Source organism: Thunnus thynnus, chromosome 6 (genome assembly GCF_963924715.1).
Source record: "Thunnus thynnus chromosome 6, fThuThy2.1, whole genome shotgun sequence".
Lineage (NCBI taxonomy): Eukaryota > Metazoa > Chordata > Actinopteri > Scombriformes > Scombridae > Thunnus > Thunnus thynnus.
This window is the reverse complement of record NC_089522.1, coordinates 12,771,175-12,784,472: the sequence shown is the minus strand read 5'-3', so window position 1 is coordinate 12,784,472 and position 13,298 is coordinate 12,771,175. Positions and strand designations below refer to the sequence as shown.

Below are 13,298 nucleotides of genomic sequence, written 5' to 3'. Positions count from 1 at the left end.
AATACAGCATGTTAATACTGGCAGTTACAACTAAAGAGATTTTCTTCAGAATCACATTAGTGACATTAAAGAGCACGGTCAGTAAAAACTTTCCAATTTGCTCATTAGTAACCCTTCAAACAATAAGTAGTGCAAATGCTCTGTTGTTTATATTTTCTCTCCATTTTTCCTCTTCATTTTCTTTTATAAGAAGTACAGTCAGAGCTGAGTTAAACTAATGTTCTACAATTTATATTTGGTAATTAAAATAAGTTAAAATAACAGCTTCAGGGCAGTACTGTATTATTTTGTGTAGCAGTAGTGATGGTAGTCTTAAGAGTATTAATGTAGGAGTATTAATAGGAGTAGCAGCAGTGGTATAGTGGTTGTCGTAGGAGCATTAGTGGTAGTAACAGGAATAGCAGCTGTAGTAGCAGTGGTTTTATTTAAACGCTTGACTGACGGGCTTCCATAGTGGAACTAACAGCTCGATCACCCACAATCCCCTGGGCCTCCGAGCCAAATCTGTCCTCTACACAGGGGAAATCAGCACTGACAATTACAAACACGCTGTAAAGACTTTCTAACATCAAGATATTGAATGTTAAGGGAGATCAAAAAACAGAAATGTATTATTGTAACGTTAAATGCATTTTATTAATATCAAATTTTGCACTTTCTCTGAACCATTTGCATCCAAACGTAAGTAATCGCTTTAGAGTAAAGGTAGTTTATGGTAAATAATTAATATTTTTGACGTGATGAAATTTGGTGGGACAAAATGATTTCTGTGACTCCTGCCATCAAAATGTGCTTTTCTTTGGCTATAATAAACAGAGATGGAACGAGATGGTGGCAGAGGTACAAGTCATCATAGAGTTTAATGTTACTTTCTATTAGCTTTGTTAGCTATAGCTAGTTAAAAAATGATCAATAAATAATGCAACATGATCAAATCTACATCTTCCCTCAGCGAGCTGTAGAAAATATTCGAAAACAGCAAAATGACTCTTGCATGTATCACAATGCTTTCTACCCTGTTTATAGAGTACATTATATTTTGTGTGTGTTTCAACACAGATTACTGAGAACTGCTTTTTTATGTCTAAGCACAAAATAAGTCATTCACTACCATAATGTATAAGTTGATGTTAACATAAAGGCTGACAGGTTGTTTGTGCAAATGCATTTACAGAAATACCATCAGCATAGTGGAAGCCTGGTGAAAACTGCTGCGTAGGGAGCTTTTCTTCTCCTCATCACTTTGCACATTAGTCACATTTTGGACCACAGAAAAAAAAAAAAAAACACGCACATTTTTTCATTCTTCATTTCAAACTATAATCAAGTGAGACACAAAGAGAAAGAGTGTGTCTTGACAGATTTTGGCTGGCATAGAGACAGATTTTTCTGTTAAAACAAAGGCCGAAATGGATGACAGTGTGTCTGCGTGAGATCAGACCAGTAATTCCACAGAAAGCTGTTTCAAGGAACGTGATGATTTTCAAGGCACTATGTAACTACACTCATCAGCACAATGTCAGTCAGTGTGTTGGGTGTGGTACAGCATGAAAGCCAGAGCACATGTGTGATGCTGACCCACATCTCTCAGCTTCAAATTGGCAGAGACTCAGGTAGACAGGGGGACGGGGAGGGGAGGGGGTGGATGGACATTCTGCTGACAGGTGTCATGGACGGGGTCTTATTGCCCGACCAGCTCCAGTCATCCTGGAGCTGTCAGAGAGGAAAATACTCTGCCCCGGGAGGCAGCACAGCTTTCCCCAGAGCACAGTCTCAATGTTTAATATTACATCTCTGATGCTTACACATGACAGGTGCTTTACTTTCAAAGTTGAGTAAGCAGGTATATTTTTTTGCAGCAGCATCCTGCTTCACATTTACAAGTGCAGTCCTCTGCAGCTCTGGGGGTTAAGTGGCTTGTACAGGTGCAGTCACTCATTTCCCTGTCCCACTTAAAAGCAATTACAAACATCTACCAGAGATGCACTGCTGTCTGCTTTTTATTTATTTTAATGGTCATTCTTGTTTGTAAATGAACTAAGCTATTTTTCTCTGGCAGTAATCTGTTCCCTTTGCTTAGTTATGCTTTTTCCGCCTGCTTGTATTACTGTCATCAGATAACCATTATTGACCCCTACGATCAGAAGATGTAGCCTGAATTAGCATCTGAGTCTTCTGTACATTTTTATTTGAATGTTACAGACTTGAAATTATTTTTTGTTTGTTTTTCCACAAGAAGTTTCTTCTCGCATCAATTCTCTTTGTAAAAACATAGAGGATTGGTTTAATGGATACTAATAGTATTAAATCCTACTAATGGTATTAAATTGAATTCATGAGCTGTAAACATTTTCATCATCAGCCTGGAAAAATTACATACACACTATCTTGAACTCTCCAGTTATACTCCTCTTTACAAGATATTTCATGTAGATGTAGAAAACATTTAGTTTGCAGGTTTTCCCTTTGCTCTCTCTGTGAACCACAGGATCATTTAGCCAGGAGGAGGATTTACCAGAGGCATTTTCTTGGTTTTGAAGGAGAGTTTTTAAGGTTATTAATAATGTTCAGGGATTGGCCTGATGAGCGTGAAAGTGAATAGTAAAATAATACATAGGAGACATTTTCAGCAGTTAAGGAGAAGTAAATGAAGTGGACACATTGAATTTCAGCTAATATCAGAATTGTAAGACCTCTTTTTACAATGGATCATTTCTATGGGAGAAATCTGATATTTCACATTTTATTATCTTATCAACATAGCTGATCTTTCAATAATTTAAATAATGATGTGTCTGAAAAATAATACAAAATCTTTTCTTTTTTTAAAAAAAAAATTGCAGCCAATTTCTATGTGGTATACTGTGTCAACCACACAATGCAGGTAAGAGCTCTCCTTCACCCCATGAGGGATTAGATTGGCCCTAAGTGGCCAAAACACTATCAATCTTACTCACCTCCAGTGAGCGCTCATTATCTAGTTATCAATGAGAGTCCCGGAGAGGTTCCTCCGTGCGTGACAAATGATCAGCAGGACTGGCTTTAACCCACTGTCCTGCAGAGAGACTCACCTCTGACAACATAGGTGATTAACCTTTTTAAGACTCAGGAGGCTGATATTTGTGACATTTCAAGAACTGTTGGTTTTTTTTGCAGATTAGTATTCCTGGAAGAAAGGAAGAATAGATAACAATACAGTCACACCTTTGGATTTTTCCTAATTACCCTAAAGGGCTTTTTACAGGGCGATATTATTCTCTCACAAAAACAGGCAGGCGTGATTGGAGTCATTTCCAGGACTGCCTACCTTCTCTACGACCTCATTACTTGACAATCTGTCTACTAATTTTATTCTGTGTGGCTCCATTCAAAATCCTTTGTATTGCATCTAAGCCCCAAAATGTGCTAACACTTAATTAAGATCTATCAAGATTCCTGTCACCTCTACCACTCTCCCTTCATTGGGCTCTATATACTGAAAAAAGGAAGCACAGCAGAGTATTGGAGAGTTTATAAAGCAGCCAGTGGTGATAAACTCAACAGCTCAACTTCCAAGCAAACATACCACCGTCAAAATCCCTCCGACCACAACTTCCAGCTGTTTTCATTTACATGACAGCCAGAGGACTTTTTGTGTCATCAATAACTGAAATGTCCTTATCATCCCTTCATCAGATAAGCCATGTAAGCCATTGGTAAACCACTAACACATTAGGTATGCTGCTGCACTGCACTGGAGCAGACTGGATGTCTAATTGTGTATGTTGCATAGCAACTGCATCAGTCTCGTAGAAAACATTCAGCAGGAAAAATAAATTAATGTTTCCCTTAAGAATATGAAATAAAACTGTTAATTAAACTTTTAGTGTTTAATAGTGACAATGCACTGAAACCATGCTAGTACTCCTTCCTCTTTATTATTTCTTTAAACAGCCCCTTGTAACTCTTGCTGAACAGCTCCGAAGTGTCTGCAAGGGGCAATTACAGATCAGCTGCACTACATTAATGACATCATCATTAGGCAACCTAACTCAGAGCTAATGTTTCGTTCATGTCATATCGTAATGTTGTTGTAATTGAGTGTCCGAGTTTGGTGATATTGGACAAATAAGCTGTGTCACCCCCTCATTCACTACTGTCTCTATAACAGATACTCACTAGTTTACTCTACTGTGTAGGACTCTACAATTAGGAATTATAATATTTTCACTTCACTACTGACAGGTGAAGAGTCACACAGCACTAATCTCCATATCTATCAAATGCAACACATTGCATTGTGGGATTGTTAGGGCACTAAGGGCATAAATCTCACACTGAAAATTCAGACTCTCAAACAAAATGGCAAAGCAATACAAAGTGATTTTTACACTTCAGACCAAACTGGACCAAAAACAGGAAACAACAAATTTCTCTTCTACTGAGGTACAGTGAATTTAATTCTTGTTTTACTCTTGTGACAAATTGACATGGACGTAATTTAGAGTTTAGTCTGTATGGCTCTCACTCCATAAATGATGTTGGACATCATTTTACATTCATGGTTGGTTCTATAATCATCTGTAGAGCTGCAACGATAAGTCGATTAATCAATCAGTCAATCAACAGAAAATTAATCTGTAACTATTTTGATAATCAAATAATGGTTTTAGTCATTTTTTTTAAGCAAATATGTCAAAATATACAAAAATGTGTTGCCTCTATCTCATCAAAGTGATGATTCCATGCTTTTGTTTGTCATTCGTTATAGTAAACAGAATATATTTTGGTTTTGGACAGTTTCAGACAAAACGAGACATTTTAAGACATGACCTTGAACTCAGGAAAATGTTCATTATTTAGACATGTTATAAACAAAACAATTTACTGTTTGATCGACAAAATTACCAGCAGATTAATGGATAATGAAAATAATCGTTGCAGCCCTAATCATCTGCATTACAATACAACATAATGTAGGTTACATTTCATGTTTGTGCAGTCGACTACAGTTGACCTATCAAATCACTACAGTTGTTTTGGGGTTTTTTCCACAGGAAGAACTGCAGGAGGTTTTATTTGCCCAAATACAGGCCAAACCAGCCTCTTTTAAAGAAGGATACTTCTGCTACATCATATCTATCAATGGCCTGCCTGGTCTTTCAGACATTGGTGAATGGGTGAAAACACTTGAAAAACACACATCTGGTACATGCTGGAAAAATTAAAAGCTACTCAGATCCATTTTCCCGGGGCATTATGTCCACGTCACCATTTTGTTCCAGTCTATTCGGAGTAACATAAGGCCAAAGTTCAGTGTGCAGTAGCTGGTATGTTTTTCAACTAAGAATGAAACATTTTGGTATTATTAGAGTAAGATGATAGCTTAATGTCAATATACTATATAATGGTCTTCTCATAGTGAGTAACTCCCCTTAGCAGCTGTCAACGTAAGGTATCAGTTCACAGCAGACGACTTCGGACAGCAGATATGCACAATCACTCATACTCAAGGACTGAAACAACAACAATAACATGTTGTGAGCAAATGCCCCTTCCATTTAATCACAGCACTTCACTAATGCACAGCAGGGAGGCAGCGTGAGTTGGCAGCCTGCTCTGCCACCAGAGAACCGAGATTCAAGCCCCTGTGTCTCACTGAAGTCTCCTAAACCGAGCCAGTGAAACTCTATCAGCTTCAGTTATCAGGAAATAGTACAGTAGGCTCCAGAGATGCTCTGTAACCTTGACCTCTGACCTTTCAGTCAAGAGAGGTAAGCTAAGACAATTTCTCTACTGAAGCAATATCTTTTAAACTATTGATTGCTGGATAGCCTCCCTAATCAATGGATCAAAAGGGTGAGTGCGGTCATACTTCTTGAGTTTGAGGCAAAGAGTCAAGTACAAAAAGCAACAAATGTTTCTTTGTCTTTTTTACTTATTCCTGGATCAGGCTTTTTTTAAAGAAAGGTTTAAAACAAGGTATTGCCAAAAGTATTGCTGCAACCAGCAAATGCTCTGCATTTTTCATTAACAAAATGACTAAAATTATTACTCAATTGTTATCATTATTATTATTATTATTATTATTATTATTATTATTATTATTATTAAGTGTTGCTCTAATTGTTAGCTATTTTGAAACTCAGACATCAAACTGGCACCAGTAACAAAACATTTAATCAGTCATTAATGAATCAGGTATTATTAGGACCAGTGTAAGAGTGCAAACATTTAATCAAGTTCATGTCACCGGTGCAGCATGAACTTAAAAATGAAATAGCATTAGATGAAGTGTCACTGATTAAATAACTTTCAATATCAAGAACATTATGCTCAGAGGTACTTTAGCAAGCTGGAAGGTGCCATAAGCATTAATAGGAAATTTGCAGTGCCATTAAATGGAGTCTGTTGTCTTCTTCTCTCCACAATTAACATAAAAATGAAAGCCAGACATCCTCAGTGAGTTAAAGCATCTAAAACCTATAATGCAGCTGATTTGGAGAAACTTGGAAAAGGGCCCTAATTTGCTGGTCTATAAGAAACTAAGTAAGTTTAGACTACTTTGCTTGTTTTCGACATAGAAAGTGTATTATATTTTGTTGGGTCCATAAAGATGCATTAACAAACTCCCACTGCAGCCAAACATGACATATTTTTTCTTAAATATAGTGTGCAGTCATTAGAAAACAGAAAGCTTCCAGCACTGATATATCATCTGTGATTTTCAAGTCCTTTACCGCACTTGATTTTCCAGCAACACAAAGCTGTAGTAAATACCAAGATTACCAGCCGTACTGGTGCAATCAGTGTCAACAGGATGCCTCACCACAAAATTACTAATAAGGTAAAAGCTATTAAAAGGTCACAAGCTAGAATCCAGCATGTTGTTTGATGTTCCTGGGGCAGATTGTGAGCACTTTTCTTAGCTGAGCGACCAGCTTGTCACAGAGTAAGTAGTTGAATTTTCCATCACAAATGTAACCCTAGAGGCTCTCTTCCTGTTTATGTTAAGCTACCTCCAGCTATGACTGTAGCTGGATCACTGGGCACCATATGGCAGAGGGTTTGGAGTTTGTCTCAGAAACAGACACACACTCAGGTGGTAGAATAACGTCATACATTAGAAGAGGATTTATATTACAGAATTTTAAAAAATTTGATTAGGAATCACAAACTAGTGCGAGAAACTTAAAGCATCTTGAAACTCATTGTTTTTAAATCATTAAAATCAGTCATTATTACCACATTACCAGTCCAAAACAAAACAGACTCTAGTCGATGTGTTGTGGGTGAGTGAAAAATAGAATAGTGTGAACACAAGCTGACGCGGTCACAAAACGACAGAGCCCAACGTGTGACAAACAAAATGTCACATATGCCCTGTGAAACATTGAGATCTGTTGTGAGGCTTTGTGGTGTAGCAGCAACTGTCACGTGTAGGCTACAGCACTTTCTCTGAGCAGTGGATGTGATCGCTGGCTATCACGGCCACTTTCTGACCTGTCACTGCATGTGATCCACGCTCTCCTCTAGTTCCACCATGACTTCTCTAATGGGAAGCGTATTCAAATACTTTTTGAAAGAGTGCAAAGAAAAGCCTCCTCCTCATTGTCTGTTGTCGGCTGCAGTGAAAAAGATACTGATGACACTGGTGCACATATAACACACATAAATAAATGACCTTACATATTTAAAGCACTTTTTCTAACTCTGCTATACTTCACTTTTCGTCATTATTTAGTTTCTTTGTCAATAACTCATTAACATTATGTACAGGCTGAAAAGGGTGAGTGATTGGAAGTGAATGTGTACATCATTTGGTTTGGTGTGGGAGCTGTAAATGTCTAATAAATCTCAGTTATGGCTGTTTAACTCTATCATGACTGTGTGTTACTGTAATGGCAGGAGTCAATATGTCTTTATGTCTAAAAAAAACCAAACTTACAATCTGGAGTGGATGTTTCAGGACTGTTTTCATTCTGTCATGCTGAATGTAGGGCAGTAGTGGCCTAAAGGTTATAGAAGCGAGCCCTTGAGAAAAGCCCTTAACCCCAACTGCTCCAGTGGCCAGCAGATCAGACTGTGGTTGTACTGGGCAGCTTCCAGATGTGAATGTGTGTCACTGAGTGAATGTGAACGAGGCGTTCTTGCAAAAGAGAAGCTTCTTCTCAGTGAAACTTCCCTGAATAAATAAAGGTTAAAAATGTTGAAAAGAAGTAGTTTTACTCTTTTTAGCTTCATTATTGGATGTAATGAACATTCTTATATTCCACATTAGATTAGATTAGCTATCTATTATATCTTGATAGAATGGCTGTAATACATAATATTGTCAAAAAAAACAGCCTATAGTTAATATAATCTGGGTTATTTAATCCAATTACTGGTGCGTTTCTCTCTATCACCAACACAGTCTGAACACAGTGCCTAATCTGTTTTTTCTAACAATCCCACACGTAGCAGCTCTGTGTAATTACCAGTTTTAATTTCATATAAAAGACGCTCCTCACTCAGTTCAGGGTATAATATAGCAACAGTATGTGATATTTGTAATTCAACCTTTCAATTAGGCCATTTCTTTCATCCCTCACTTGTCTTGCATGAAAATCATCACATCGATTATAATGCAATCATCAAAATAGGTCAGATTTTCTCAGTAGGTCTAAAGGAATGTTACATTCATATTTACATTTACATACTTTTCATAAGCGAAGCTGTTCATGCAGCAGGACACCACCTGTTTGGATGAAGCCTTATTGCTGTTTTTTGTTGTTGTTGTTGTTGTTTAAATTACACCTATTAAAACTACCTGATAACCAATGAATCTGTAATTATTGCGTCCAATTGTGTGAGTCTTATCTTACCTTTCACAAGACGTCTGGGCTCCTATCCGCTAATTGTCCCCGGGTATGAAAACATGCTCGCTGTGTCACATCAGCTCAGCTTCCCAGCATTTACATCCCCAAACTGTGCGGCGTTAAGAGTGTCGACAGCATCAAGTTAAAGGAATGACCTGCGAAATGAAGGATGAGCCCTGACACACCACATCACCACAGCTGTAGCTACTCCTCTTGGATCTTGTTGCCCTCTTTGTCTCATTGACGTGAGGGAGGAGGAAAGAAAAAAAAAAAGACAGATTATCGACGAGTTGGGATAAAATTCTCAGTTTCTTCAAGCGGGCGGTCGTGAGGCAGCACGAGCGCCTAAAGCCGGTGTAATTTTAGGCAAAAGACGAATTTCTTCCTTTATTTCTCGACACTGGCGGGGCGAGCGGCGGCTGAGGCATGACTGCTGCGCGTTCCCGACAGCACAGGCTCGTTCGCGGGACAGACTCTCCGTGGCCGTGGGAGTGAAACGCAATAAGAAATAATTCATGGAAAAGAGGTGGGCATTTTTGACAGAGCGAGAACTGCTCCTGCATGTTGCACATTTGCTTTGAATAAATACAGGTCATGTCATTCCTGCAACTGTAAACTCTGAATGAACATGGAGGCGTTTTTTTATTTTAAAATTTTGATTTGATTGAGTTGGTTTCTACAGCAAGAGGACTATAACAGCTTATTACAGCTTTAAATTTCACTGACTTCACTTATAGCATCATTATATGCATCATTTTTTATTTAAGATGAACTACTGCACTGAACCTCCCATACGTATCAATCGCATTAATGCACGTTATTCATGCTCCTTTAAATGGGCCCTTTTCATTGACATTATACGACTTGTTATGTAAGACTCCTTCCTCTTGATTCTGTAATAGCGGCTTTCCTCCCTCAGGGCTTAAATTGTACCCAGTGAGAAAACTAATAGGCCCTACACGAGAGGAGAGACGAAGAGAGGTCCCTGGTGACTTGGTTTTTCGCCACTGTTATCAGGATTATTTCCATTTATTTGGTGGATGGTCTGATGAGCAGCGAGCGCTCTCCCCGCCTCCCATTCATTACAACAGATATACACACAACCACACCTGGGAGCTGCCCGTGTATGCAGCTACACAGTCAGGCAGGTTCAGTATGAAATGCCTTTAAAAAAAAGAGAGAGAGAGAAGCTTCTTCGCAAGCAGGGTAGTAAATTTCCCCTGAGCTTCCAAGCTAAACCAGTCAAGACTACCTAAAGCTGAAGTGCTCCCACAAGGTTTAAATTCAAATTGCGCACATAATTGGACTGCAACATAAACAACACAGTCTGTCAGCTTAATTTAAGGGTAATGTTGTTGTTTTTTTAAAAAAGTTGGTGCAAAACCACAGTGAAAGAGAGACGTACTAAAAGATTTCAGATTCTCAGAGGAAAACATGAATGCCAGATGATTGGGTAGCTTGCTTGTTAGTGGAGGGTCAAACAAAATCCTTCATCCTTTCCTTCTTAGAATTAACCTACTTCATAGGCTTCTCCCATAATTTGGGAGAATACCAATACCAATTCAGCTTTAAATCTATAAGCTATTATTTTTCAAAACCTGGGTCTTAGCTAATTAGCAACATTCAGTGATAACATGTTTCTCTCCAAGGTCACTGCTGAGATACAGAAAACTATTACAGCAGCAAGCATACAAACTTCCAGACAAGTTTTAACTAAGTCCATAGTTTAGCCCTGTTCTCTAAATTGTGTTTTGGGTGAGAAAATTGCCAGTTATTGAGGACAGGAGATGTGTTTTTAGATTTAGCTGGCCCACCACAAGTGTGAGAACTGAGGGGAACATAAAGGTTTCCTGTATTATCAAATCCCATTAGATCTTCCATAACACTTACTGTTTCAAGGTTGGCCTGTTGCGCTTACCATAGCTGTGCATGCACACAGTTTTGTATGAAATGGTTTCACTTCCTAATAAGTGGTTCAGATAACTGGGATAAACGAGAGATTTGTTTAGAACCTGTCTGGTTGTCTGAGCACTCGTGTTTCTTGCTTTGTTGGACTCAGCTGTAACGCCGTGTCTAATGACGTCACTCTGTTCCCTGATCTCAGCAATAAAATTGGAGATAGTGGCCATGTTAACGTGACCCAGGTTGTAAAAAGACTGAATTATCCTTTAACAACCTGTTCCAAATAGTTGTATACAGCAATCCTTTTATCTCTGCACCAAGGGAGATGTAGCGCCTACATCTTTTATTTCAAAAAGGTTTGTAAGGATCCAAGTTTACACTGTTACACATACTTCCCTAATTTTTCTTTGGATATCTTAAAAATTCAAAGGTTCAACAGAAGCTGAGGAAGACACTCTTTTGATGCAACGCAACCTGAGAAGATGGAAACGAGATGAAAGAACGGAAGTTGATCGTGCGTGAAACCGGTGTGTGTGTGTGAGTCAGGGAGAGAACAAAAGGGACAGGGAGTGAAGGGAAAAAGGAAATGAGCAAATGGAAATGCTTGATTTTTAGCAACTTTAAAGTGTATGACGCAAGTTGATTCACAGACGTGTCAAAAGCGTCATTTCAGTGAACAGCAGAGTAAAATTTGACTGAATATGACTATGCAGGAGCTGGCCTGAATCTGAGAGAGTTTTTAAGATGTTCATTATGAAGTTGTCAGGATAAATTCAGCCAGGACCCCTTAAGCAGATGAGTCGGGATGTGCATGAATTAGCAATCCATTTACAGAATTACAATGAGCATCAATTCATTCTGGCCTCCTTTGCTTAATGAATGGGTTGCAGCGAATAAATTAAACATATTTCTGATAAAACTTGTGCAACAAAATGAGCAGAGTTTCTTTCTTGGGCATGATGGTGCATGGGTAAAGACAGGTGTAGCATGCTTTATTTTTGCACTTTTGAGTTTATTCACTAGAACTGGACAGGGCACGAGAGTTCTGAGGCAGACTGTCCCTCTCTAGTCTCTCCTGTGTGATGCTAGATGACCTGGAAGTAAAAAGTAACAGAAGGCATTCCCGCCCACTGGCTCCTCTGGCACCAGGCTGCCCCCACTCTCACTGTCATCTCCACAATCACACACAAGCACAGACACAGCAGCGCTTCAATACTTAACACTGTTTGAAGGTCCCGCTGTATGTCTACTCTTCCACGTCCTCTCAGGGTTGTTACCTCCCTGTGTGGAGGAGTTTGTGTGCCTCACAGTCAGAGGTAGCCTAATTTAGTAGTACTCCCAGTAAGGTCCCCTGTGGCTGGAAAAAAAGAAGGGAGGTTCCAGGCCAGACAAAGTACAGCCCATCACCTACTCCTCTGCTAGGAAAGCCCTGCTGGCTCCAAGCCCAGATAACAAAGGAAGGATGAATGCAGGACTGTCTGCTCTGTGAAGGTGTTCCAGGAAGCACAAACAAAACAACTTACAAAAAAAACCAAGGAAACAATGAGCTGTTTAACTGTTTTGTGTGTGAAGCCGGCATCTGCAACTTCTGCCGAGACACTTAACAGAAGCCTCATACACATAGTGACAGACTTATTTTCAGGAGTGACCTTGAAGTGTAATGTGGACGCAGTTCAGGTTTCTGTGTCTTGTCTCATGTGTGGAAGTAAAGCTGTCAGAAAATGACTGACGATGGAGACGTTCCTGAGCTGCGCGCACGACCAGGAGGAAATGCAAAGCGGGTCACTCTGTAATGAAAGCGGTGAGTTTTCTCAACACCGCCTCGCTTTATCGTTTATCCCTCCTTCACAGTCCTGATGGTTTTTCTTCTAAACCGGAGGATCATTCATCTTCTAAGTAGCCTTGTCAGTCTCTCTACACTGGGATACAGCAGTGAGAGGGCGGCTAGTCCTCCAATTTAGATGCAAAGACATGAGTGGAAATATGAAATCAGCTTCTTGCCTTCATTTCATTATTCTCGGCTGGGAAAAAGCAGTTTGACATGTAGCTTCCTCTGGTGCCATTGTCTTTGGTGTATTAAATATTTGCTGCATTTCATATGTGGAAGGCACAAAGATTACTTATATGTAGCTAAGACTTTAATGATGCAATTTAAAGTGGATTTCAACATTTTTGTTGCGACCCGGAGGACAAGCATCTATTTCTGTTAATGTCATCTCTTCCATTTCAAGTCTGTTCTTCCACATAAGTAACCATGGTAACCATATTGTGTCTCTACATATAAAAGCCAGCTGCTACCAGCTGAAATGGCCAAAGATAGTAATAAACATTGTTGTGAATGCTGAGAAATTAGAGTAATTTTTGAATGTTACCAGAATAGGGACTGATGTTGCATATTAGGACAGCGCTTTTCAATAAGCTCATATTTCCAAGATGTCATGTATTGCTATCTGAGATGGATACTGTCTCCCTGTATTGTGCTCTCCCTCCTCTCCCTCCCTGTGCTCTCCTTTTCCCACAAGACGCCTCGACTTCACTGGGGTTAAAAATAGATGT

At 39.2% G+C, this 13,298-nt stretch overlaps 1 protein-coding gene across 1 annotated transcript in view; it reads right to left on the bottom strand.

Annotated features, from left to right (window-relative positions):
- Positions 1-9,321, bottom strand: part of LOC137184288 (probable G-protein coupled receptor 153) — a 34,537-nt gene extending 25,216 nt beyond the window's left edge. The window contains exon 1 of the mRNA XM_067591795.1: positions 8,847-9,321. The gene's annotated coding sequence lies outside the window, so the exon portion shown is untranslated. The remainder of the gene's footprint in view (positions 1-8,846) is intronic.
- Between the last annotated feature and the right edge of the window lie 3,977 nt (positions 9,322-13,298).